General features: G+C 44.4%; 1 protein-coding gene and 1 long non-coding RNA gene across 9 annotated transcripts in view; both read right to left on the bottom strand.

The window, feature by feature from the left end:
• LOC115075846 (carcinoembryonic antigen-related cell adhesion molecule 3-like) overlaps positions 1 to 23577 on the bottom strand; it is a 570763-nt gene that overhangs the window by 247013 nt on the left and 300173 nt on the right. The gene's annotated exons all lie outside the window — the stretch shown is intronic.
• The window catches only part of LOC115075848, a 52765-nt gene that overhangs the window by 13966 nt on the left and 15222 nt on the right, over positions 1 to 23577 (bottom strand). For 2 of the 3 annotated variants that reach the window (XR_003852628.1, XR_003852626.1), the window contains exon 3: positions 20514 to 20616. This is a non-coding gene — a long non-coding RNA (uncharacterized LOC115075848). Of the gene's footprint in view, positions 1 to 15155; positions 19368 to 20513; positions 20617 to 23577 lie in introns of those variants that run through there. The other variant, XR_003852627.1, reaches the window with a different exon arrangement.

The following is a 23577-nucleotide window of genomic DNA, read 5'->3' as shown; positions in this document are numbered from 1 at the left end:
TGGGAGGTCCAGTGAGCGGTGGGATGCCACTGGTAGTTACAGGCTTGGTGGCTCGTGGACAGTAAATCTTGCTGGGGTGAGGCGGATAAATGCTGGGGGTGAATTGTATTGCTTTCAGTGGCTCTGCTGATTTGTTTGTTAATAAAGCTGCAAATTTTGTCATTCCAATCAGTATTTCTGTGTGTGTTATTTCTGGAGATGGTATGTTTGTAAGGAGCCAAGGGAGAGAAGCTATGAGTCCTGGTTGCCCATATTATTAATACAATATAACAAATATAAATAAAAATGTAATTGGTTTGTATATAGTTACAGTGTTACTGCCCTATTTGTTTACTTGGGAAAAGGAGCCATTAAGCAGAATAATCAGTCTGACAGTCACACCGCTACCTACAATCTGTTAGTGGAAGCCTTCCAGGCCAGAGTGCTCAAGCAAGCCCTTAACTCAGCACTGTTCCCCTTTTCCCTCTTCTCTTCCTTCTGTACATTGGATGGATGTGGTCAGCTTTGAGGGAAGGTCAGAGGTAAAGTCAGGATAAGGTTGGCAGGTAGGGGCTAAAAGAGCGTGACTTGCCCTCTTTTCCTCTTTCTGCACCATTCCACTTATTCCCTGTGGGTTGTTAATATACCAAGTAGCAGGGTAAGAAGAGGATCATTGGGGGGGGGGGGGGGGGGGGGGGAATCTATCACAGCTTTGGGGGAAATGGGTTCCTAAGCCAGTAAGCATTTGAGGAGGGGAGGGGAGGGTAGGCTTAGTATGGAGTTGTATGGGGACATTAAGTAGAACAAAACAGAAGATGTAGCCGTCAAATGGCCTACTAGACAAGCACAATGGAGGAGGGGGTGCAGGCTGAATTGGATGACTATGCCAGCTGCTAACTTGTCTGGAAATAGAGTGAGATGGGAGGAAATGTTAACAAATGATGGGATCATCTTCAGCGTAAATTGCACGTGTTTGTATATAGCAGAGTTGCTTACCTGTAAGAGGTGTTCTCCTACGACAGGAAGATGTTAGTCCTCACAGATGGGTGACATCATCAGATGGAGCCCGGCATGGAAAACTTTGACTAGCACACTGAGCATACCCAGCACGCCACTATCCGCACGACCACACAGGGTCCCTCTTCAGTCTCGTATCTTAGCGAAAAAACCCCCAAAAATAAACCGACAGAGAACCTAACTCTGCAGGATGGTGAGTGGGTTTCCTGAAGACTAACAATCTCTGTCCTAGGAGAACACCTGTTATAGATAAGCAACTCTGCTTTCTCCTAGGACAAGTAGGATGATAGTCCTCACAGATGGGTGAATACCAAGCTACAGGCTGCCCCTGGCAATAACAGAACCCACAGTACTTAACCACGTGCCAACAGGCACAACAACAGAAGTGTTGAGGGTGAAAATGGGAGGCAGCATGAACCAGACACTGGGCCCTAGGTAGGGAGAGGTGGGTTCTTACGCCAGCTGCATCCAAGCAGTACAGAGAGATTTCCAGTCTCTAGCGACGCAGATTAGTCACATGGCGACAACCATTACCTTTTCAGAAGTGTTGCCTGTTCATGGAAAGGGGAAGGAGAGGCTAAGCCATATTGATAACTTCAATGTATGGCTCAAATCCTGGTGTAAAGAAAAATGTTTTGGATATATTGGGGGCTGGGGCCGTGTATGAAACAGAAAAAAGCTCTTTGTCAAAGATGGTATACATCTGTCTGTGGAAGGAAAAAGGATCCTAAGAGATAAATTCAAATCCTATGTCATAAGGCATTTAAACTAGATGATGGGGGTGACAGCAGGACATTAGAATGTCACCCCCAAATACAAATGCAATGAAAAAGGGCAAAGTGGATAACAAACCCACCCCTTAAAATTTCCCCTGGGGTGGGTTGAGATGAATAGAAGATTTGATGTTAATTTATTTATTTATTTATTTTGATTTTTTTTCTATACCGGCATTCGTGATAACATCACATCAAGCCGGTTTACAGTAAACAATGGGGTAATAACCGGAACATAGAAGAAAATATGTAATATACATATTATAAATACATATTATAAATACAGTTACAATAAACAAGGATACGTACAACTAGGAGTAAGAAGAAGAAAAGATAGGAACTTTAACATGTTGTATTAACCTGTAGAATGGTAAGGTTTCCAAAGATGGAAGTGAATGATTTACAATGAATTGTTCAGTTCAAAAATGCAGTTTTTAACAATAAGGAAGAAATCATAAATAATGAAGATTCTGGATGTTTATAAAGTGTAGGGGAAAATTATCAGGATAGTTATAAAAGAAAATTGTTGCTTGGAATTTGAATATCGGAGAGAATTGTTTTTAGACTGAGTCTGGGAAGGCTTGTTTGAAAAGCCATGTTTTGAGTTTTTTTTCTAAATGTCAATAAGCAGGGTTCTTGTCTAAGTTCCGTTGGTATGGAATTCCAAAGAGTGGGTCCTGCTGTGGAGAAAGCCCTATCTCTATAAGTTATATGGAGGGAAGTTTTGGAAGGTGGTACCTGCAGAGACTCTTTGTAGTACTCTCTTATGGGTCTGGAGGAAGTATGCTTTATGAAAGGGATTTGTAGGTTGAGAGGAGCGATTTGTTGGATGGATTTATAGATTATGGTGATTGACTTATAAAGAATTCTGAAATGGATTGGCAGCCAGTGTAAATCTTTAAGGATCGGGGTGATGTGCTCTCTTCTCCTTGTATTTGTTAGAATTCTAGCTGCCGTATTTTGAACCATTTGTAGCGGTTTAGTATGTGTTGATGGGGTACCTAATAATAAAGAATTGCAATAGTCTAACTTGGAGAAGATTATTGCTTGTAGGATAGTCCTGTAGTCATGGATGTGGAACAGAGGTCTTATTCTTTTTAGAACATTCAGTTTATGAATGCTTTTAAGTTAAGCCTGTTATCGATGATTGCGCCCAAATCTCTTACTTTTGTTATTTGTAGATTAGTTGGAGGGATTGTAGGGGTGTGGCTAATCTCAGATGATATTAGAAGGAGTTCCGTTTTTGAGGAATTTAGGATTAAATTCATACTGGAAAGGAGGGAGTTGATTTCTTGCAGATAATATTCCCAAAGATCGAGGGTTTTTTTAATGGATTCTTTAATTGGTATCACAATCTGGACATCATCTGCATAAAGGTAGTGTTTAAGGTTCAAGTTGTTTAATAGATGGCAGAGAGGGAGGAGGTAGATGTTAAAGAGGGTGGGAGAGAGGGATGAACCTTGGGGAACTCCTTGAGATGAATGGTAGCGTTTAGATTCTTTACTGTGTATTTTTACCTTGAAGCCTCTGTTTTTCAAGAATGAGTGGAACTAGGACAGTGCAGAGCCTGTTATGCCGATATTTAATAGTTGGTTAAGGAGCATAGAGTGGTTAACAGTATCAAAGGCGGCTGAGAGGTCCAAGAGAATCAAAAGGAAGGACTGGCCTTTATCTAGGCCAAGGATGAGGTAGTCTGTTAAGGAAATTAGTAGAGATTCTGTGCTTAACGATTTCCTGATTTATTGTTTGATAAAATAAATTGATTAATAATGAAAAGGATGCTATGAGTGGTTAGTTATTGGGTGAGCAAAAATTAAGGAGCCTTGTCTTGGAGGTACAATTTTGTTTCTTGAGGAGACAGGGTTGGGTCGGTATTATATAGAAGTGTACGCAATAAAATCCCAGACCTGCAAGCCCTAATGGTGGAAGCGGACTTGGACATTGTTGCTGTTACGGAGACGTGTTCACGGATTCACATGATTGGGATACTACCATACCGGGATATAACTTAAGGGGGAGGAGTGGCTCTTTATGTCATAAACAATATCCAATTCACATTCAAATAACCCCCTTTTTGGATTATTTTTGATGAAATATTTGAACATTTGAAAAGCTCACAAAAATGTGAATCTTGTCAATAAACCAACATCATTAGTGCAGGAGGTCTGACCCAATCCAACCTCACTGCAAAAGACTAGAAAAAAATTTTTAAGAGACGGAAGGCAGGTTTCATATATATGAGTGAAAACCCCAGCCAGGGTGTACTCAATTCTGTATATATAATCATGAACCAAACCTCCACCGTCCAAATTTTTTGAAAAGCTCTGTGCAACCAGTTCAAATAAGAAAATCACATTGGGATATGAGGATTTAATCATCTACTTTTTTTTAAAAAATCAAAACACAGTAGACTTCGCAGAATGTCTTGAAAAGTCCCGACTTATCTGTTGATGATTGAAAGCCCGACGTAGCCACGGTTCTGGTCCGCGAACAGACCTTTCTTCAGGGGATGTTATCCTGTGTGCATAGTAGCCGGTGAAACCAAAGTCTTCTGTGGATAATATATCATTTCTTCAAAAAGACACCGTCAATGCGTTCAGCCATGTTGAGACGCTGTCAACTAACCTTCACTGTTTTTAAACCAGGCGCACAAGTGAATGAACTACCAATCACTGTCCACGTTGCTGTGAAACGTGATAGCGTAAGTTAATAGATGCATTTCACAAACCAATAAGGTACTGTGTAGGATTTAAAGCCCAGTGCGGTGCTGTATTCTAAATTTCCAAAATGCAAAAACACATATGGTGTATGAATCTAGATTAATGAAAGCCATTCCAGCTCTTCATTTAAACCTAAGGGAGCCTGAGTTTTAAGCGTGAAGATCCAAAAGGCTTCTCGCTTATTTAATAACCTTTCACGGTCACCGCCTCTTAGAGATGTTGGCACATGATCTATCACAGTCCATTTCAATGTGTTAAATAAATGCCCTTGCTGTACACAATGTGTAACTATGGGAGCCGTCAAAGTGCCTGTGTTTAATTTTGACTTATGTTCATTGAGTCTTATCCGCACTTTACGAATAGTCCTGCCCACGTACACACGAGGGCACGGACAGATGATCGCATACACTACGTGATCAGAATTACAAGTGGTGTCGAATTTGCGATAAATGCGGTAGCCTGTGTTAGGTTCTTGCCACATTTGGCCATCAATGCTATTTGTACAGTGGAAGCATTGTCCACAGCGCTTGTGTCCTTCAAATGATGTCACTGATGGTCTGGAACATTGTGCGTGTACTAACTTATCTCTGATGTTACTGCCCCGAGAAGTGACAATCAATGGTATATCTTTAAAGGTGTCATGTAGGGCCAATATATGCCAATGTCGGCGTATTGATGTAGAGATAACATTAGTAGCAACTGTTTGTTTGAGTACACAAACCAACTGTGGATCTTGTTTGGAAGGCTTATATTGCAGGAGACTCTGTCTGAGTATTTAGCCCGTTTATAGGCTTTTTTTAACGGCTGAGTGTGGATATCCACGCTCCAAGAATCTTTTACGGAGTAATGATGCTTGTAATTCAAAATCCTCACTAGTGGAACAAATACGTTTAGCACGGAAGAACTGGCTGGCGGGCAAACCACATTTGAAGGAGTGGGGGTGGTGGCTATGGAATTTCAACACATTGTTTTTGTCGGTCGGTTTCCGATACATAGTAGTTCTAAAACAACCATTTTCCAAAGAGATCAGCACATCGATAATTGATAAAACAACCGTATATGATGCAAGCAGAGTCATATATTAAAGACACAATACATTTATTGCAAAAACTTCAGTCAACTCATTTGGATCCACTTTCCAATTATTTATTGGTTACACTAGATATAACTGCGTTATATACCAACATACCTCAAACCGAAGCACTTGAGATGATTTCACAATGTTTAATACAACGAATAGACCATCAACGTATACCTACAAGTGTGATATTACAATTGGCAGATATTGTCTTGCACCATAATTATTTCATGTTTAAATCACAATTTTTCTTACAGACACATGGCATCCCTATGGGATCTCCCTTGGCACCGACGACAGCAAACATCTATGTCATGAAGTTTGAGGAAAATGTTATTCACAAAGCCACGTGGTGGCAAGAAATAGTTTTATGGGTTAGGTATATAGATGATATACTGATGGTATGGAGGGGCACGCAGCAACAACTCACAACATTCTTTGATTGGTTAAATCTGCAAAATGTTCATTTAAAATTCACGATGCAAAGTTCATCATCTCATATTGCATTCCTCGATGTGCTGATCTCTTTGGAAAATGGTTGTTTTAGAACTACTATGTATCGGAAACCGACCGACAAAAACAATCTGTTGAAATTCCATAGCCACCACCCCCACTCCTTCAAATGTGGTTTGCCCGCCAGCCAGTTCTTCCGTGCTAAACGTATTTGTTCCACTAGTGAGGATTTTGAATTACAAGCATCATTACTCCGTAAAAGATTCTTGGAGCGTGGATATCCACACTCAGCCGTTAAAAAAGCCTATAAACGGGCTAAATACTCAGATAGACAGAGTCTCCTGCAATATAAGCCTTCCAAACAAGATCCACAGTTGGTTTGTGTACTCAAACAAACAGTTGCTACTAATGTTATCTCTACATCAATACGCCGACATTGGCATATATTGGCCCTACATGACACCTTTAAAGATATACCATTGATTGTCACTTCTCGGGGCAGTAACATCAGAGATAAGTTAGTACACGCACAATGTTCCAGACCATCAGTGACATCATTTGAAGGACACAAGCGCTGTGGACAATGCTTCCACTGTACAAATAGCATTGATGGCCAAATGTGGCAAGAACCTAACACAGGCTACCGCATTTATCGCAAATTCGACACCACTTGTAATTCTGATCACGTAGTGTATGCGATCATCTGTCCGTGCCCTCGTGTGTACGTGGGCAGGACTATTCGTAAAGTGCGGATAAGACTCAATGAACATAAGTCAAAATTAAACACAGGCACTTTGACGGCTCCCATAGTTACACATTGTTTACAGCAAGGGCATTTATTTAACACATTGAAATGGACTGTGATAGATCATGTGCCAACATCTCTAAGAGGCGGTGACCGTGAAAGGTTATTAAATAAGCGAGAAGCCTTTTGGATCTTCACGCTTAAAACTCAGGCTCCCTTAGGTTTAAATGAAGAGCTGGAATGGCTTTCATTAATCTAGATTCATACACCATATGTGTTTTTGCATTTTGGAAATTTAGAATACAGCACCGCACTGGGCTTTAAATCCTACACAGTACCTTATTGGTTTGTGAAATGCATCTATTAACTTACGCTATCACGTTTCACAGCAACGTGGACAGTGATTGGTAGTTCATTCACTTGTGCGCCTGGTTTAAAAACAGTGAAGGTTAGTTGACAGCGTCTCAACATGGCTGAACGCATTGACGGCGTCTTTTTGAAGAAATGATATATTATCCACAGAAGACTTTGGTTTCACCGGCTACTATGCACACAGGATAACATCCCCTGAAGAAAGGTCTGTTCGCGGACCAGAAACGTGGCTACGTCGGGCTTTCAATCATCAACAGATAAGTCGGGACTTTTCAAGACATTCTGCGAAGTCTACTGTGTTTTGATTTTTTAAAAAAAAGTAGATAAGAAAATCACATTGGGATATGAGGATTTAATCATTTGAACTGGTTGCACAGAGCTTTTCAAAAAATTTGGACGGTGGAGGTTTGGTTCATGATTATATATACAGAATTGAGTACACCCTGGCTGGGGTTTTCACTCATATATATGAAACCTGCCTTCCGTCTCTTAAAAATTTTTTTCTAGTCTTTTGCAGTGAGGTTGGATTGGGTCAGACCTCCTGCACTAATGATGTTGGTTTATTGACAAGATTCACATTTTTGTGAGCTTTTCAAATGTTCAAATATTTCATCAAAAATAATCCAAAAAGGGGGTTATTTGAATGTGAATTGGATTACGTAGTGTAATTCCCCCAAAAATCGTGTCTTGGGGTGCTCATTGATATTTTGGTATAAACAATATCCAAGCATCCGAGCTGTAAGGAAGAGGGGGCAAAGAAGAAGCTTCATGGGCCATCCTAAAAAAAGATGATGGGGCATCCCTTTTTATAGGCGTGGTTTACAGGCCTACAAATCAAATGGAAGTACTAGACAGAGATCTGGTTGAAGACATCCAAAAGATGGGTAAGAAGGGAGAAGTGGTGATTGTTTGAGATTTTAATCTGCCGGATGTAGACTGGAGAATCCCTTCTGTGGAATCTAACAATAGTAGAGAGATAGTGGATGCCCTGCAAGGGGCTCTGTTCAAACAAATGGTAATGGAGCCTACGAGGGAGGGAGCTATACTTTATTTAGTGCTCACTAATGGAGATAATGTCTCTAATGTCCGGGTGGGTGCCTACCTCAGCACCAGTGAACATCAAACGGTATGGTTTCATATCATTAATACAATATGGAGAAGTCACACATAGACCCGGGTTTTGAGTTTAAAAACACTGACTTTGTTGAAATGGGGGAAGTACCTGGAGGAAGAACAAGAAGGCTGGGAGAAAACGAGAGATGTGGAACAACAGTGGGCCAAACTAAAAGGAGCAATTACTGAAGCGACTAATATATATGTTAGAAAAGTTAAGAAAAGAATGAAACCTATCTGGTGCACAAAGGAGGTGGCTGATAAAATAAAAGATAAAAGAACAGCGTTTAAGAAATATAAAAGATCCCAAAGGGAAGATCATGAGGTAGAATATCTGGTAAAACTGAAGGAGATAAGGAAAGAAAGCAAAATGTTAAGCGGAAGAAAGGATTGCCAAAGAGGTAAAGCGAGTTGACAAAACATTTTTCAGATACATCAGTGAAAGGAGAAAAGTCCAAAGTGGTATACTGAAATTGAAAAGTGAAAAGGATCACTGGGAGGAAACAGATGAAGAAATGGCAGAAATATTAAATGAATACTTCAGTTCGGTGTTCACTAAAGAAGACCCCCGGAGAAGGACCGTCGCTAGTAAACAAGAAACTGGAGGGGAATGGAATGGATGAAACTCTGTTCACGGAAGAGAATGTATGGGAAGAGCTATGAAAACTGAAAGTGGACAAAGCCATGGGGCCTGATGAGGTTCATCCCAGGATACTGAAGGAGCTCAGAGATGTGCTGATGGCGCCGCTACATGACCTGTTCAATAGATCCCTGGAAACGGGAACAGTGCCGAGTGATTGGAGAAGAGTGGTGATGGTCCCTCTTCACAAAAGTGGGAGCAGAGAGAAGGCTGGAAACTACAGGTTGGTTAGCCTCACCTCTGTGGTGGGAAAAATATTGCAATAGCTGCTGAAGGAAAGAATAGTGAACTATCTACAAGCAGCAGAATTGCTGGACCAGAGGCCGCATGGTTTCACCAAGGGAAGGCCCTGTCAGACGAATCTGATCGACTTTTTTTGATTGGGCGACTGAGGAATTGGATCGAGGAAGAGCGCTCAATGTCATCTACTTGGATTTTAGCAAAGCTTTTGATACGGTCCCGCACAAGAGGCTTGTGAATAAAATGAGAAGCTTGGGATTGAGTGTCAAGGTGGTGGCCTGGATAGCAAACTGGTTGAAGGACAGAAGACAATGTGTGATGGTAAATGGAACTTACTCGGAAGAGAGAGCAGTGATGAGCGGAGTGCTGCAAGGCTCGGTGTTGGGTCCGGTCCTGTTCAATATCTTTGTGAGCGACATCACGGAAGGGATAGAAGGTAAGGTTTGTCTTTTTGCGGATGATACTAGGATCTACAACAGAGTGGACACGCCGGAAGGAATGGAGAGAATGAGACGGGATTGAAGGAAGCTGGAAGACTGGTCGAAGATATGGCAGCTGAGATTCAATGCCAAGAAGTGCAGAGTCATGCATATGGGGTGTGGAAATCCGAAAGAAATGTATTTGATGAAGGTGATGTGCACGAAGCAGGAAAGAGACCTTGGGGTGATAGTGTCTAACGATCTGAAGTCGGCGAAACAATGTGACAAGGCGATAGCTAAAGCCAGAAGAATGCTGGGCTGCATAGAGAGAGGAATATCGAGTAAGAAAAGGGAAGTGATTATCCCCTTGTACAGGTCCTTGGTGAGGCCTCACCTGGAGAACTGTGCTCAGTTCTGGAGACTGTATCTCCGAAGGGACAGAGACAGGATGGAGGCGGTCCAGAGAAGGGTGACCAAAAAGGTGGATGGTATTCATCGAATGACTTATGAGGAGAGATTGAAGAACCTAAATATGTATACCCTGGAGGAAAGGAGGAGCAGGGGTGATATGATACAGACTTTCAGATACTTGAAAGGTTTTAATGATCCAAAGTCAACAATAATCCTTTTCCGTCGGGAAAAAAAAATCAGCAGAACCAGGGGTCACGATTTAAAACTCCAGGGAGGAAGACTCAGAACCAATGTCAGGAAGTATTTCTTCACGGAGAGGATGGTAGACACCTGGAACGCCCTTCCGGAGGAAGTGGTGAACACCAAAACTGTGAAGGATTTCGAAGGGGCGTGGGATAAACATTGTGGATCCATAAAATCTAGAGGATGTGAATGAGGAGAAGAGGCATGGGGGTGGCTTGCGGGAGTAATGGCTACTACCTGGTGATTAATACCCTTATTCAATAAACATACACAAGGTTAATGCGACTCCAACATTGCACTATGCTTCAACGGCAAGAAAAAATGTGGAAAAAAGGATTTGCGTTCACAAATATGTGGGGGAGTAGCTTGCTTGTTGCGGCAGTTACTACCCCAAACCAAATAAGCCTGATACTTCATTTTCAATGCATATCCAAGCATAGCTCTCTCCTTCAACGTCGGGGTGGGGGGGGGGGGGTGAAGATGAGGATTTACATTGACAACAACCAACAAGGACTAATTGCATAGTCTGGGTAAACAAATAAGCATGGGAGTAGCATGCTTGTTGCGGCGGTTACTACCCCTACTCAATTAAGTTGGATACTTTACTTTGATGCAGCTCCAGCACTGCTCTCTGCATCAATGGCAGGGGGGAAGGAAATTAGAACCAAAGGTTACCAATAAGGGCCAAGAGTAACAGATAAGTATGAGAAAAATAAGTGTGAAAGCTTGCTGGGCAGACTGGATGGCCCATTTGGTCTTTTTCTGCCGTCATTTCAATGTTTCTATGTTGACCATCCTTATCTAAACAGTAATGGGCAGCGAATGTGTGGAGGGAGTTCCACGTCGCAGCCTTGCAGATCTCAGCGTTGGGGACTAAACGAAAGTGTGCCCCCGATGCTGCCATGGTTCTTACTGAGTGCGCCTTGAAGCGGCCTCCAAGAGGAAGGTCTGCCTGTTCATAGCAGAAGGATATACAGTCCACCAACCAGTTGGACATGGTCTGCTTGCATGTTCTTACCAAACGAGACAAAGAGTTGTGTGGACTGCCTGTGGGCTGCTGTGCGCTCAAGATAAAAGGCAAGAGTACGCATACAATCCAGGCTGTGCAGATCACGTTCAACCTGGTGGGAATGGGACCTCGGAAAGAAGGTGGGCAAAACTATGGACTGATTGAGATGGAAATCAGTCACCACCTTAGGCAGGAACTTAGGGTGAGTACGTAGAACCACCCTGTCATGAAAGAACTTCGTATAGGGTGGATATGTCACTAACGTTTGAAGTTCACTGACCCTGCGAGCGGAAGTGACCGCAACCAGGAAAATGACTTTCCAGGTGAGATGTTTAATCTCGCAGGAGCACATAGGCTCGAAAGGAGACTGCCTGAGCCATGCTAGTACCACATTGAGGTCCCAGGACACAAAAGGAGGATGCAGAGGGGGGCTTTAGTTGCAAGGTGACAAACTCTGATAGCACTCAAGTCAACTCTGATCGAGGCGGTCTGTAGCTCAGAGTCCGAGAGGGACCACAAATAGTCCAATAGTCACAGTGGGGCACAAGAAAGGGTCTAGACCCTTTGTCTCACACCAGGTGGAGAACCTCCACTTCAACTGGTAAGATTTCCTGGTGGAAGGCTTTCAGGAAATACCAGTACCTGCGACACTATATCAGAGAGGTCAAGGGACCGCAAGACTACCCATTCAATATCCAGGCAGTGAGGTACAGTGACCAGAGGTTCAGGTGGCGCAATCTGCCCTGATACTGCCCAGGTCAAGGGAGGTACCCAGATATATGGGTACCCAGATCGACAGAGCATGCAGGATCGGGAACCAGACTTGTTGCGGCCAGTATGTGGCAACCAGAATCATGGTGCCCCTGTCCTGTTGGAGCTTCATGAGAGTCTCCCCTACCTGCGGGAGCGGAGGTTACGCATACAGTAGGCCCTTGCCCCAAAACTGGGCAAAGGATTCAGAGGCTGGTTCTCCATCCTCCCTGTACAGGAAGCAGAAGTAGATCACTTTGTAATTCCGGGGGGAGGCAAAAAGGTTCATATCCAGAATGCCCTCCAAGTGAAAGATTCTGTCCGCAACTGTCGGGTTGAGCAATCACTTGAGGGGATGGAATGTCTGGCTCAGGCAGTCCGCCACCATGTTCTCCGTCCCTGCAAGTAAACTGCTCCAAAAGCATGTCCTTGAACAGGGCCCAGGCCCAAATCTGTACTGCCTCCTGGCAAAGCAGAAAAGAGCCTGTGCGTCCCTGCTTGTTTATGTACCACATCACAACTTGGTTGTCAGTCTGGATCAAAACCATTTTGTGGGCCTGGTGATCCTGGAACGCTGAGAGGGTGTACCTGATTGCCTGCAGTTCCAGGAAATTTATTTCACAGCTTGCCTCCTGCTCTGACCACATGCCTTGCATATGGACATTGCCCACATGTCCTCCCCAGCCCAAGGTGAAGGCATCGGTGGTTAGTATCACCTGGGGGGATGGCGCTTGGAAGGGGAGGCCCCTTTCCAAGTTGGCCAGTCCCTCCCACCAGGCGAGGGAGTCTCAAAGGGGTGAGGTAACATGCACTGGCGCCAAGAGGTCCTGGGTGGCTTGAAGCCGCTGAGAGCGAAGTGTCCACTGCGCCACCCACATGGCTAGCAGAGGGACTTGAACTGATGCAGCCATGTGGCCCAGCAAGCGGAGCAATACCCAGGCAGTCATCATCCGACACCATTGGATGGAGTGTTCCAGGCGTGCCAGGGTCTGAGCATGGTCCTTGGGGAGGAACGCTCTGGCCAGAGTGGTGTCCAAGAGAGCCCCAATGAATGGTAGCTGCCTGGACGGGCACAGGTGAGATTTTGGGAAACTTATTACGAACCCCAGTGACTGTAGTACCTTGGCAGTCAAGCGGAGAAAGCATAGAGCGCCCTCCTGTGTGGTGCTCCTGAGGAACCAGTCATCCAGGTAGGGAACACATGTACCCCACCTATGGTGTAGGTGTGCCCCTACCACTGCCAGACATTTCGTAAAGACCTGCCATATCCTCAGACCTGCGGGGCTGAGGATATGGCAGCACCTGGTACTGGAAAAGTCTGTGGCCCACCACGAAGCGGAGATACTTCCTGTGAGGCGGGAATATCACTATGTGAGCGTAAGCATCCTTCAAATTGAGAAAGCAGAGCCAATCTCCTTTTTGAAGGAGAGGACTCAGGGTGCCCAAGGAGACCATTTTGAAGTGTTCTTGCTGCAAGGACCTGTTTAAGGCTGTGAGGTCAAGAATGGGTCGGAGGTCGCCTGTTTTCTTTGGTATCAGAAAATATCTCGAGAAGAACCCCTGGCCCTGTTGAGAGCGGGGCATGGGTTCTACTAATCCAGCCTTTAACAAGGCCAAGAGCTCTAGCTCGAGAGTTTCCTGATGCCCCGACATGTCCCACATTGACGGTGGCAGAGAATCCATCGGGACTGTCTGAAATTCAGGCGGTAACCGTGTTGTATGATGGCCAGACCCAGCAGTCAGTGGTAATAGGGGGACAGTGGTCTGTGAACAGACACAGCCGGCCCCCGACTGGTGGGTAGGAGTCCATGGGTACCGCAAGTTGGCACCCACTCTCTCATCACCCGTCAAAAGCCCACAGCTGGAATGGGCTGTGGGGCTGACTGGGGCCTGGGAGCATGCTGTTGATGAGGCTGGCCCCTGGTCACACAGCGTGGTGCCCTGGCGCAGGAAGCCAGAGGGTAGTATCTCCTCTGGCGGTAGAAGGACTTGCGAGGTCCGTGATGCAGAGACTTGTGCACAGACAATGGGTCCGAGGTACTGGCTGAAAGCTGCTGTCTCATGATGGTCCCTGAGCTGAGCAACTGCATCTCTGACCTTGTCCCCGAAGAGATCTGGTACAGGGAAGGTCCGCCAGTTTTTCCTGGACCTCTGGACGAAGGTCAGAGGCTCGGAGCCAGGCCATGCACTGGGCGCTAATGCCTGCAGCCGATACCCTGGCCACCATCTCAAAGACATTGTAAGTTGATCTCACCTCATATTTCCACCCCCTCCAGGCCCTTTTGTACTATTGCCTCCAGCGCATCCTGCTGCTGTTGAGATAAATGCTCTGCCAACTCTTGAATTTGTTTCTACAAGTTTCTGCTGTATTGAGCCATGTACAACTGGTAGGAGGCGATAGGGGCAATCATCATCGCCCCTTGGAAGACCCTCCTACCAAGGGCATCCAAAGCCCTATGCTCTCTGCCTGGAGGGGTGGAAGAATGGGTACGAGATCTCTTGGCCTTTTTTAAAGCAGAATCCACAACCACAGACTGGTGGGGGAGCTGGCATTTTTAAAAGCCAAGTGCCTGTTGCACCAGATAAAGTGCATCTGTCTTCTGGTTGACCGGTAGGACAGAGCCCAGGTGTTCCCACATCTGGAAGAGAAGTTATAAAAGAATTTCATGGATTGGGATGGCTACTACCTCCTTCGGAACATCCACAAACTGGAGAACTTCCAGAATTTTGTGGAGGACGTCCTCCTCCATGAGGAGTTGGAAAGGAATGGCCTTCGCCATAGCCCGGAGAAAGCCCACGAAGGAGAGGTCTTCTGGGGGAGAGAGATGTCTCTCATCTGGCGGAGAGGGCTCGGAAGGCAAGTCGCCAGAGTCATCGGAAGAGGATGCTGATGAATCATCACCCCAGGGATCGTATGGTACATCCTCCTAACATCCACAGGGGGACAGCGAGCGAGGCCAGCACCTATGCCTAGTGGTAGTGGCATCGAGGGTTGTCTCGGCAACCTTGGTGCCAGGGGCCTCAAGCGCATCGATGGCACTGGGGGCATTGAAGGTGCTGGAGGCACTGAGGGACCCAAGGGAACAGACAGCCTTGGGACTCCTGATGGCCCGGGAATAGGCTCAGGAGTGCAGGCACCTTCGAGGGCCTCGGGCACAGTTGCATATCTTCCACCTCGGAGGATCCAATAATCAGTATCGCTCAGGAGGGGGACTTTGGTGGCTGATGGGGGTCCGAAGGAGCCCTGGGCACTGGTTGCATCTGTAGAACGCCCAACAGGACATTAAGACGCTCCAGCAGGGATGCTAGCAGTGCAGACGCTGGCTCCGGCACCAGTATGGCACCGGGGGGTGGTTCAATACTCTGGAGGGCTCGAAGCACCGCCTGTTGCACCCTGTGGTCCAACTCCTCCTGAAAGTCCGGCAATGAGAACGCAGACGATGGAGGAGGAGGAGGACAAGGTGTCACCAGAACCTCCTTAGGGGGCAGAGGAGGCTCGGTGCCCAGCACCGCACTTGGTGGAGAATGCCTGGGATTCCTAGGCTTGGGAGAGGTTGGGGCCTCTTCACAAGGGGGTCTCATCAGCTGTGTGATGACAATTGTCAGTGTCAATGTTTCCCTCGGTGCTTGGCCCGGTCCTTCTCCAGTGCCGAGGAAGCCGATGTTCCAGGTGCCTTGGAACAGTCAGATGATGGAGAGGGCCGGTCCCGAGCCCTTCTCTTCACGAGGAGGGATCGGATGGGACATAGAGGGCGATGCCGAATTGGAGGGGTCACGACGACCCTTCAATGTCGAGGTCCCCGATGCCAGAGACAATGGAGTTGACCTTTTGGTGCCAAAAAGCTGCTTCATCTTGTCCAGCTGGGAGCGACGTTCCTTGGAGGTCATCTGAGCACAGTCGGGGCACCTGTGGATGTCATGGGAAGCCTCTAGGCAAAAGATACAAACCTCGTGCGGATCCATGAAGACATGGCCCGCTGGCACTGGGGACATTTATGAAAACCAGACACCGCCATGAAAATAAATTGGCAAGCAGTCGATGGCCATCAGCCTTAGGGAAGCGATAGGCTTGGGGATCGACCCCAAGAAATGGGAGGAACACCTACCAAGACACCGGGGAACTGACCGCGAAGAGGGTCCCCGCGCAAAGGAAAAACGGAGGAGAAATCCTTGATGAAGAGAACAATTTTGAAAACTTTGGAGAGCTCCGAGAACCATGAGGCGACTGCTTCGCCGAAAAAAACGAGACTGAAGAGGACTACCATCCTGCTTGTCCTAGGAGAAAAAATAAAGTTGCAATCCTGTTACACTACTAAATATAACTTGTAACATTGTGGGTTGAGGTCAGAAACTGGCGTGGTGGAAGAAATAAGAAGTTGGGGGTAGTGTATAGATCAACTGCCTGACTTAGAAAGATAGTTGCCGGGACTTCCGGTAATGCAGCAGGGGTGCCGGACGCATGGGGTTTGCCGCTTCTGCAGCGTTCCACAAATATTTAAAATTAAGTTGCGATTTCTAAGTCTGAGCTATAAAAAAATAAGAAAGCAAACAGGAAAAAGTCAGATGTGTCAGCTGTGTGACTGGCAAAACCCCATGAAGCACTGGGGATAAACCAAAGACAGCAGATCATGAGAATAACAAACTGGTGGCAGTTCTTGCCGATGATATGCTGCAACAAATTTCAAAAAGTGTGTCAGCGGCACTAGATGATTGTCTTAATAAATTACAGTCTGCGATTGAGGAGCTAAAGGAGAGCTTTGAATTTCACACAAGAATCCTGGACGAGGTGGAATAACCGGTTGTGATACAGGAATCAGAGATGAAGCAGACAAACCGGAAAATACTAGAACTACAACAAATTGCCCACTCTCTAGGTGAAAAAGTTGAGGACCTAGAAAATAGGAGGAACAATATTCATATCTTGGGAGTTCCTGAGTCAGTGAAGGATGAGGATCTTCCAGATTTGCTGTAAAAAATGGCTGCCGGATAAACTGGGCTTTCAACTAAAAACGGAGCTTTGCGTTGCGAGCTCACTCACAGGATTGGCATTAGGAGACACATAAGCAGAGTCCAGTGATTGCCAGGATCCTCAACTGGGTGCACAAGGTAGATCTTTGGAGAGCTTACCGCAAAGTGAAGGCACTAGAGTACAAGGGAGGAAAGTTGTTGATTTTTCGTGATTACTTGCCACGTGTTGTGGCCGAAAGGAGGATCATGGTGCCAGTGTGCACCGAGCTGTATAAAAATGGGCTGCGGTTCGCATTGCTCTTTCCTGTGAAACTAAAAGTTTTTTCCATCAGGGAGGAAGCGTATTCTTTACCTCACCGGAAGCCATGAGAGCTTTTGTGGCGGGAGTTACTGGCAGCAAAGGTGCTGGAGAGTGGTAGGCCTTCTGGAAACGCTAAAGTATTTACTAAGATTATATTGAAGGAGTTTCTGCTGTTAAAATAAGGTAGGACAGCTTTATAGTTCGCATTGGCTACTCATATGGAACATGGATTGGCAATGAACACATCTCTTTTACGGTTTTATGCTGGTTCTGGGGCTTACACTTGCAGCTTTTCTTTTCTTTTTAATTTATTTTCTTTTTATTACTTTTAACTACGTAACAAGGTCAAATCTTACAGAATCAATAAAGAAAAGCATCATCATTAGACAGTAATTTTTAAAGTACAAACTATTGTTCTGCATTTCTATTAACCAATGTATATCATAGGAAAAGAAAGGAGTCCAAAAATAGGGTAACAACATTCAAATGAAGCAGTTCAAAAGAAGAAATTACCATCAATTAAATTTTATAATGCACTGTAACACCATCATTATACCAGTAACAATGGAGTTTCTAGGAATGGGATTCCAAATAGGATCTAAGTTGTTCCGGTAAATTAAACAAGTATTTGGATTCGTGATGTATAATCAGGCAATGACAGGGGAATCTTAAAAAGAAATTTAGCCCCTCTATCTATCACTTCTTGTCTCATAGACATTTCTTTCTCCTCAATTGTGTACTTCGGGTTATATCAGGAAATATCCTGATATATTGACAATAAAAATTTAAGTTCTTATTTCTAAAGAACATTCTGAGTACAGAATCTCTTTCTGTTAGGAAAGTAAACTGCCCTATTAAGGTGGCTCTATTTTCTATAATCATTTCAAATGATCTCTCTAGAAATTCAGTAAGGTTTAGATTTACATCAACATCAGGGTGAATTCCCTGACCTTGCCTTTCTGTTTGCTGTGATTGGGGGACATAATATAATCTTGAGATAGCAGGTAATGCATTCTCTGAAAATTGTAATATATTGATTAGGTAACTTTTAAATAAACCTGTTGGAGATGCCAATTTTATCTTTGGAAAATTTAGTACTCCTAACAGCCCTCTTCCCCCCTCTAACGCCTATTCACCTTTGACTTTTATGACATTCCTCCTGTAATTAGTTATATTTTTTTGCCACATATTTTCTAATTGTTCAGTTTTATCCTTGTACCTTATGACCCTTAGTTCTCTGTTATTTAATCTTATGTGCATTGTTCTCGGTGTTATGTTAGTGGATCCTTGGTCCGGGACGAGGGATGATACCCACCAGCAGTGCCCAGGTGCACTCATCTCCGGAAGGTGGAATGTACCACAGCACAGCTATGAGAAGGTCCACCTAACTGACAAGGCCTACACAGCGGGGATGGATCAGCAACGTCTGGGGATCCCTAAGGAGCAGGGACAGGAGAGACGATAATCAAGTCCAGGCAAAGGGTCCGAGGCGGGCAGCGATCAAGCAAAGTCCAATTCCAGGCAAAGGGTCCGAGGCAGGCGGCGAGCAACAAAATCCAAATTCCAGGCAAAGGGTCCGAAGTAGGCGGCGAGCAACAAAGTCCAAATTCCAGGCAAAGGATCCGAGGCAGGCGGAGGACAACAAAGTCCAATCCAGTCCAAGTCAAACCAGAAGACAGAGAATCCAAGCCACAGATCGGGGGCAGGCCGCGGGCAAACAAATCCAAGTCCAATCCAAGTCAAGCCAGAAGACAGGGAATCCAGAAGAATCAAGCAGGCAACCACTGGAACCTTGTTGCAAAGGGGTCTTCCTGTCTTCAGGGAGAGGTTTAAATCTCCCTGGCTGATGATGTCATCTTCTGGGGCCGGCCTGGTCTTCGCACCGCGGCCCCTTTAAGAGGCGGAGTTTGCAGCGCCTTCCCCGACATCTGGAGGCAGTCGCACCATGAACCGTGTATGGCTGGCCGCAATGAGAGGGACCCTGTGCCGGCAGCGTGATCGAGGTGGGGGGCCTGGCCGAGGGTAAGCGCAGCCGGGTACCAAAACACTCTGTTTTACTGTAAAGCTCTTTTAGCTGCATTGCGTTTATTGTGAACCGATGAGATGTTCCCAACGTTCATCGGTATATAAAAGTTTCTAAATAAATAAAATAAATAAATAAAAATTCTATGCAAACATCCATAAACAAATTAACATCTGAGGTTCATAATGTTTTGAATAAGAATGTGGAAATGCAAAGTAAAATAGAAGAACTAGATAAAACGACACATGTATTAGAAGGGAAAATTTTTGAGTTGGAAAAAGTTCAAGCTAATTTACTAAGATCAGAAAAAATACAAGTAGATAAATTGGAAATGTTGGAAAACCAAATTAAGCTTTTATTTTTTTTTGTTTTTTCTCTCTGCCATCAGCTTTGAGTTTTGAGAAATGGTCCAGATTATCATTTTTTTGAGGATATTATATGCCCAGCACTTTAATGGGAGCTGTATGGAGTCTCTGGGACGGATTGCTACATATAAGCAATGACTTTTTTTGTGCTTTTCTGTGCTGATAGTTCCCTTTTAGTGATGAAACTGGAACTTCAGTCTTTTGCTCAGTATGATGTCTGCTCTCTTACAATGTGCTAGTATTTGTTACCTGATCAAGGAATATATTTACTTTCTGCATAACAGATGGATTATTCTTTGTTGCAATAGGGAGCCGAAGGAGGTACCAAGTTTTTATGGCTCCATCTTCTTCTTAACATTTTTGTTGTCAGGCTACTGCCTTATAATCTCATGACTCATACTGACTGTTTAGACAGAACATATTCAATTAACAGCCATCTCAAAAGGTTTTGCTTTTGTTTTTCATTTTGCTTTGCTTTCTTCAATTTTTCTCTCTAGTTTTTACTTTTATTATTTATTTTTGGGATTGTAAAATTCAGCTTATTCCTTTAATCTAGTTACACCCTGCTTAGGGAATGGTGGGGAGCTCTCTTCATGCAGAATGAAATAATGTGACATGTGAAACGTATAACCAATTTCTCTCTGTAAAGGTTGAATTTAGCCTACTAGGTTTATGTTCTCTGTGTTTTTGCTGGCATTACAGGCAGTTTTTGAATCCTGACATTAAGCATCTTAATGGGATGGCATGCAAGGGTTGTTTTAAAGATGAAAAACTGCCTGTGACTATGTTATTGCCTAGTTATTATATGCATTGTTTAGCTTTGACATTCTGTATACTTGCTTATGCCTTGTCATGGAATAAAAATTATCTTGAAAAAAAAAAAAAGATAGTTACCAGTCCTGTCTTCATACCAGGCACTTCTAGGAGCGAATGATTCTTGCAGAAAACCATAGAGCTGCAGCAAGAAGTCCAGTGGAAACTTGGACCGGGCCATTTGCTGTAAACAGAAACTTCTGTTAGCAAGATCTGAAGATGAAACAATAAGACCCTAGTTACTTTCCATCTAAACTGGACATTTTGGTCAGCTAAAGCACCATTTGGGGACATGAAATCCTGAAGTGAAGCAAAGGATCCCAAGTATTTGTAACTACCTTGTCCAGAGATTATTGCTGGGGTAAACTAAAATGCATTTCCTGTGGTTTAATTGTTGTATTATTTCAAAACAAGACCATAAACTTCAAAATTTTGAGTTAGTAAAAGAGAAGAGTTAACACCATACATTTCAACCAATCAGATTCTTAGAATCAAAGTAAAAAGTCAGGGTAGTTTATAAATATTTAATGTGTTTTGTATACTGTCATTCGGTTTCGCCATCAGAACAGTTTACAGTGATCATGAAAAGAAGGTTAGATAAACATCAACACAGCATATTGTCTTGAAGTTGAATTACAGTTTCTGGATTTGTGTGTTAGTTATTACATACAACATGTTCTAAGGCAGGGGTAGGGAACCTATGGCTCCCGAGCCAGATGTGGCTCTTTTGATGGCTGCATCTGGCTCGCAGACAAATCTTTAACAAAAAAGTAAAAATCTTAACAAAACCCCCCACGCTCCTGACGCCCCCCCAAGACCTCCAAAATTAATTTACTACAACCCCCCACCCTCCTGATCCCCCCCCCCCAAGACCTGCCAAAAGTCCCTGGAGGTCCAGCGGGGGTCCAGGAGCGGTCCGGAAGCAATCTCCTGGACTTGGGCTGTCGGCTGCCAGTAGTCAAAATGGCGCCGACGGCCCTTTGCCCTCACTATGTCACTGGGGTCGACCAATGGTGGCGGTAGCCCCTGTGACATAGTAAGGGCAAAGGGCTGTCGACTGCCAGTAATCAAAATGGCGTCGACGGCCCTTTGGGGGGGGGGGGGGGTAGGAGGGTTGTAGTAAATTAATTTTGGAGGTCTTGGGGGGTTGTGTTAGATTTTTACTTTTTTATTAAAAGGTTTGTCTGCGAGACCTGGACCCCCGCTGGACCACCAGGGACTTTTGGGAGGTCTTGGGGGGGGGGGGGTTAGGAGGGTGGGGGGTTGTAGTAAATTAATTTGGCAGGGCTTGGGGGGCGTCAGGAGAGTAGGGGGTTGTAGTAAATTAATTTGGTAGGTCTTGTATGGCTCTCACGGAATTACATTTTAAAATATGTGGCGTTCATGGCTCTCTCAGCCATAAAGGTTCCCGACCCCTGTTCTAAGGCATAGGATGGGGTTAATGAGTAAGGTAGAAAGGTAGGTATATAACTTGGATGAGTTATACAGTTAGGTCAGTAACAACAAGGTTTCAGGGTTCAAGCTATACTTAAGAGGTTGTTAGATATACGATATGAGGTTAGTTGCGCAGTGTCTTAGAGATTCAAATGGTGGAAGTTATTTTGTTGGTTGAGAGATGGAGATTTCTTCATGATGTTGGGTTGCATGGGTGTCTGGTAGTGTGGTTGATTGGGTGAGTTTGAGTAGGCTCTGGTGAAAAGCCAGGTTTTCAGCTCTTTTTTGAAGGTTTTATTGTTTGGTTGATTTCTTATTTCAATTGGTAATGAGTTCCATAGTGTGGGGCAGGTGATGGATATGGCTCTCTCACGGGTTGTGTGGTTCTGGTGTGAGGGATTTTGAGGAGGCCTTTATTCATTGAGCGCAAGTTCCATTTTGGAGTGTGGATTTCGATATATTTACTTAGCCAGTTGGTTTGATGTCCTATGATTAGTTTATTCAGAATTGTTAATACTTTGTAGTCTATTCGGTATTTTATTGGGAGCCAGTGTAGTGAGATGAGAGTTGGGGTAATGTGCTCATGTTTTGTTCCTGTTAGAATGCTGGCGGCTATGTTCTGTAGGATTTGGAGCGGATGGATGGTAGCGAGTGGTAGGCCAAGTAGTAGGGTATTGCAGTAATCTAGGTTGGAGAAGATGAATAGTTGCAGGACTGTTCTGAAATCATCCTGATCAAGGAAGGGCTTAAGATGTCTGAGTGTAAGTAGTTTGTGATATCCTTCCTTTATCTTGTTAGTTATGTGGGGTTTTTTTGTTGTTGTAATTATCTGTTTATTGAGTGATAACAAAAGAGCAAACATAGAATAACTAATACGTTCACAGTATATGTTCATGAACTGAATTTAAAATACAACAGATGTCTGAACAATAGAACATTTTAGTCCTTTATACATATAGAAGAGCAGTTTATCTTTTAGTCCCCTCGTCCCCCCTAACTCTGGTTTATCGATTGAACTATCATCAGAGGCAATCCATAGTTGAAAGATATGCCAGATACTGTTAAAGCGTCTCATGTTATCTCTCTGTAATGCAGTGAGATATTCCACATAATGAGTCCATTTCAGTCTCTGGGGCACCGACATCAAAGAGGGCGCTCAAGCCTCTTCCCAATGTTTCGCGATCACCCCCTCACTACCAGAGCTACCACGCTGATGAGAGGTTGTTGTAGTAAGGATTAGGGATGTGCAGCCAGAAAGTATTCATTCCATTCGGGATACGTATTCGTCGTGGGGCATATTCGTTGCATTCGTCCGTATGCCGCCTGATACGTTGATACGTGCATTCAATTTCCGGTTCCCATTAAAGTCAATGGGGGAAGGATTTGCAGCCTATTTTTGGCTGCAGAATTGGGGTTTTATTATCAATTTTGATGAAACTTCTGGGGAGCAATCATCAGAACAACAAAAGAGCTCCAAGGTACTTAGACTGTGGCAAAGTGGCATGAATAGCCTAAGGCATTATAAAGGTGCAAAGGGGTACCAGAAGTGGCAAGACTGCTTTAACAGAGGCACAAAGCAGCAGCAAGAGTGTCAAAAACACACCACAGCTTCAAAAGAGAGCACCAATAACAGATGCATGAATCCTTGCAGGCAGCACGACAGGCAAAGCAGCAAGACAAGTGGCATCAACATCCTACAGCACAATGAAGG

The sequence above is a fragment of the Rhinatrema bivittatum genome, chromosome 14 (assembly GCF_901001135.1).
Source record: "Rhinatrema bivittatum chromosome 14, aRhiBiv1.1, whole genome shotgun sequence".
In the NCBI taxonomy this organism is placed as follows: domain Eukaryota; kingdom Metazoa; phylum Chordata; class Amphibia; order Gymnophiona; family Rhinatrematidae; genus Rhinatrema; species Rhinatrema bivittatum.
The sequence above is the reverse complement of the archived record's forward strand: the minus strand, read 5'-3'. Positions and strand labels throughout refer to the sequence as shown.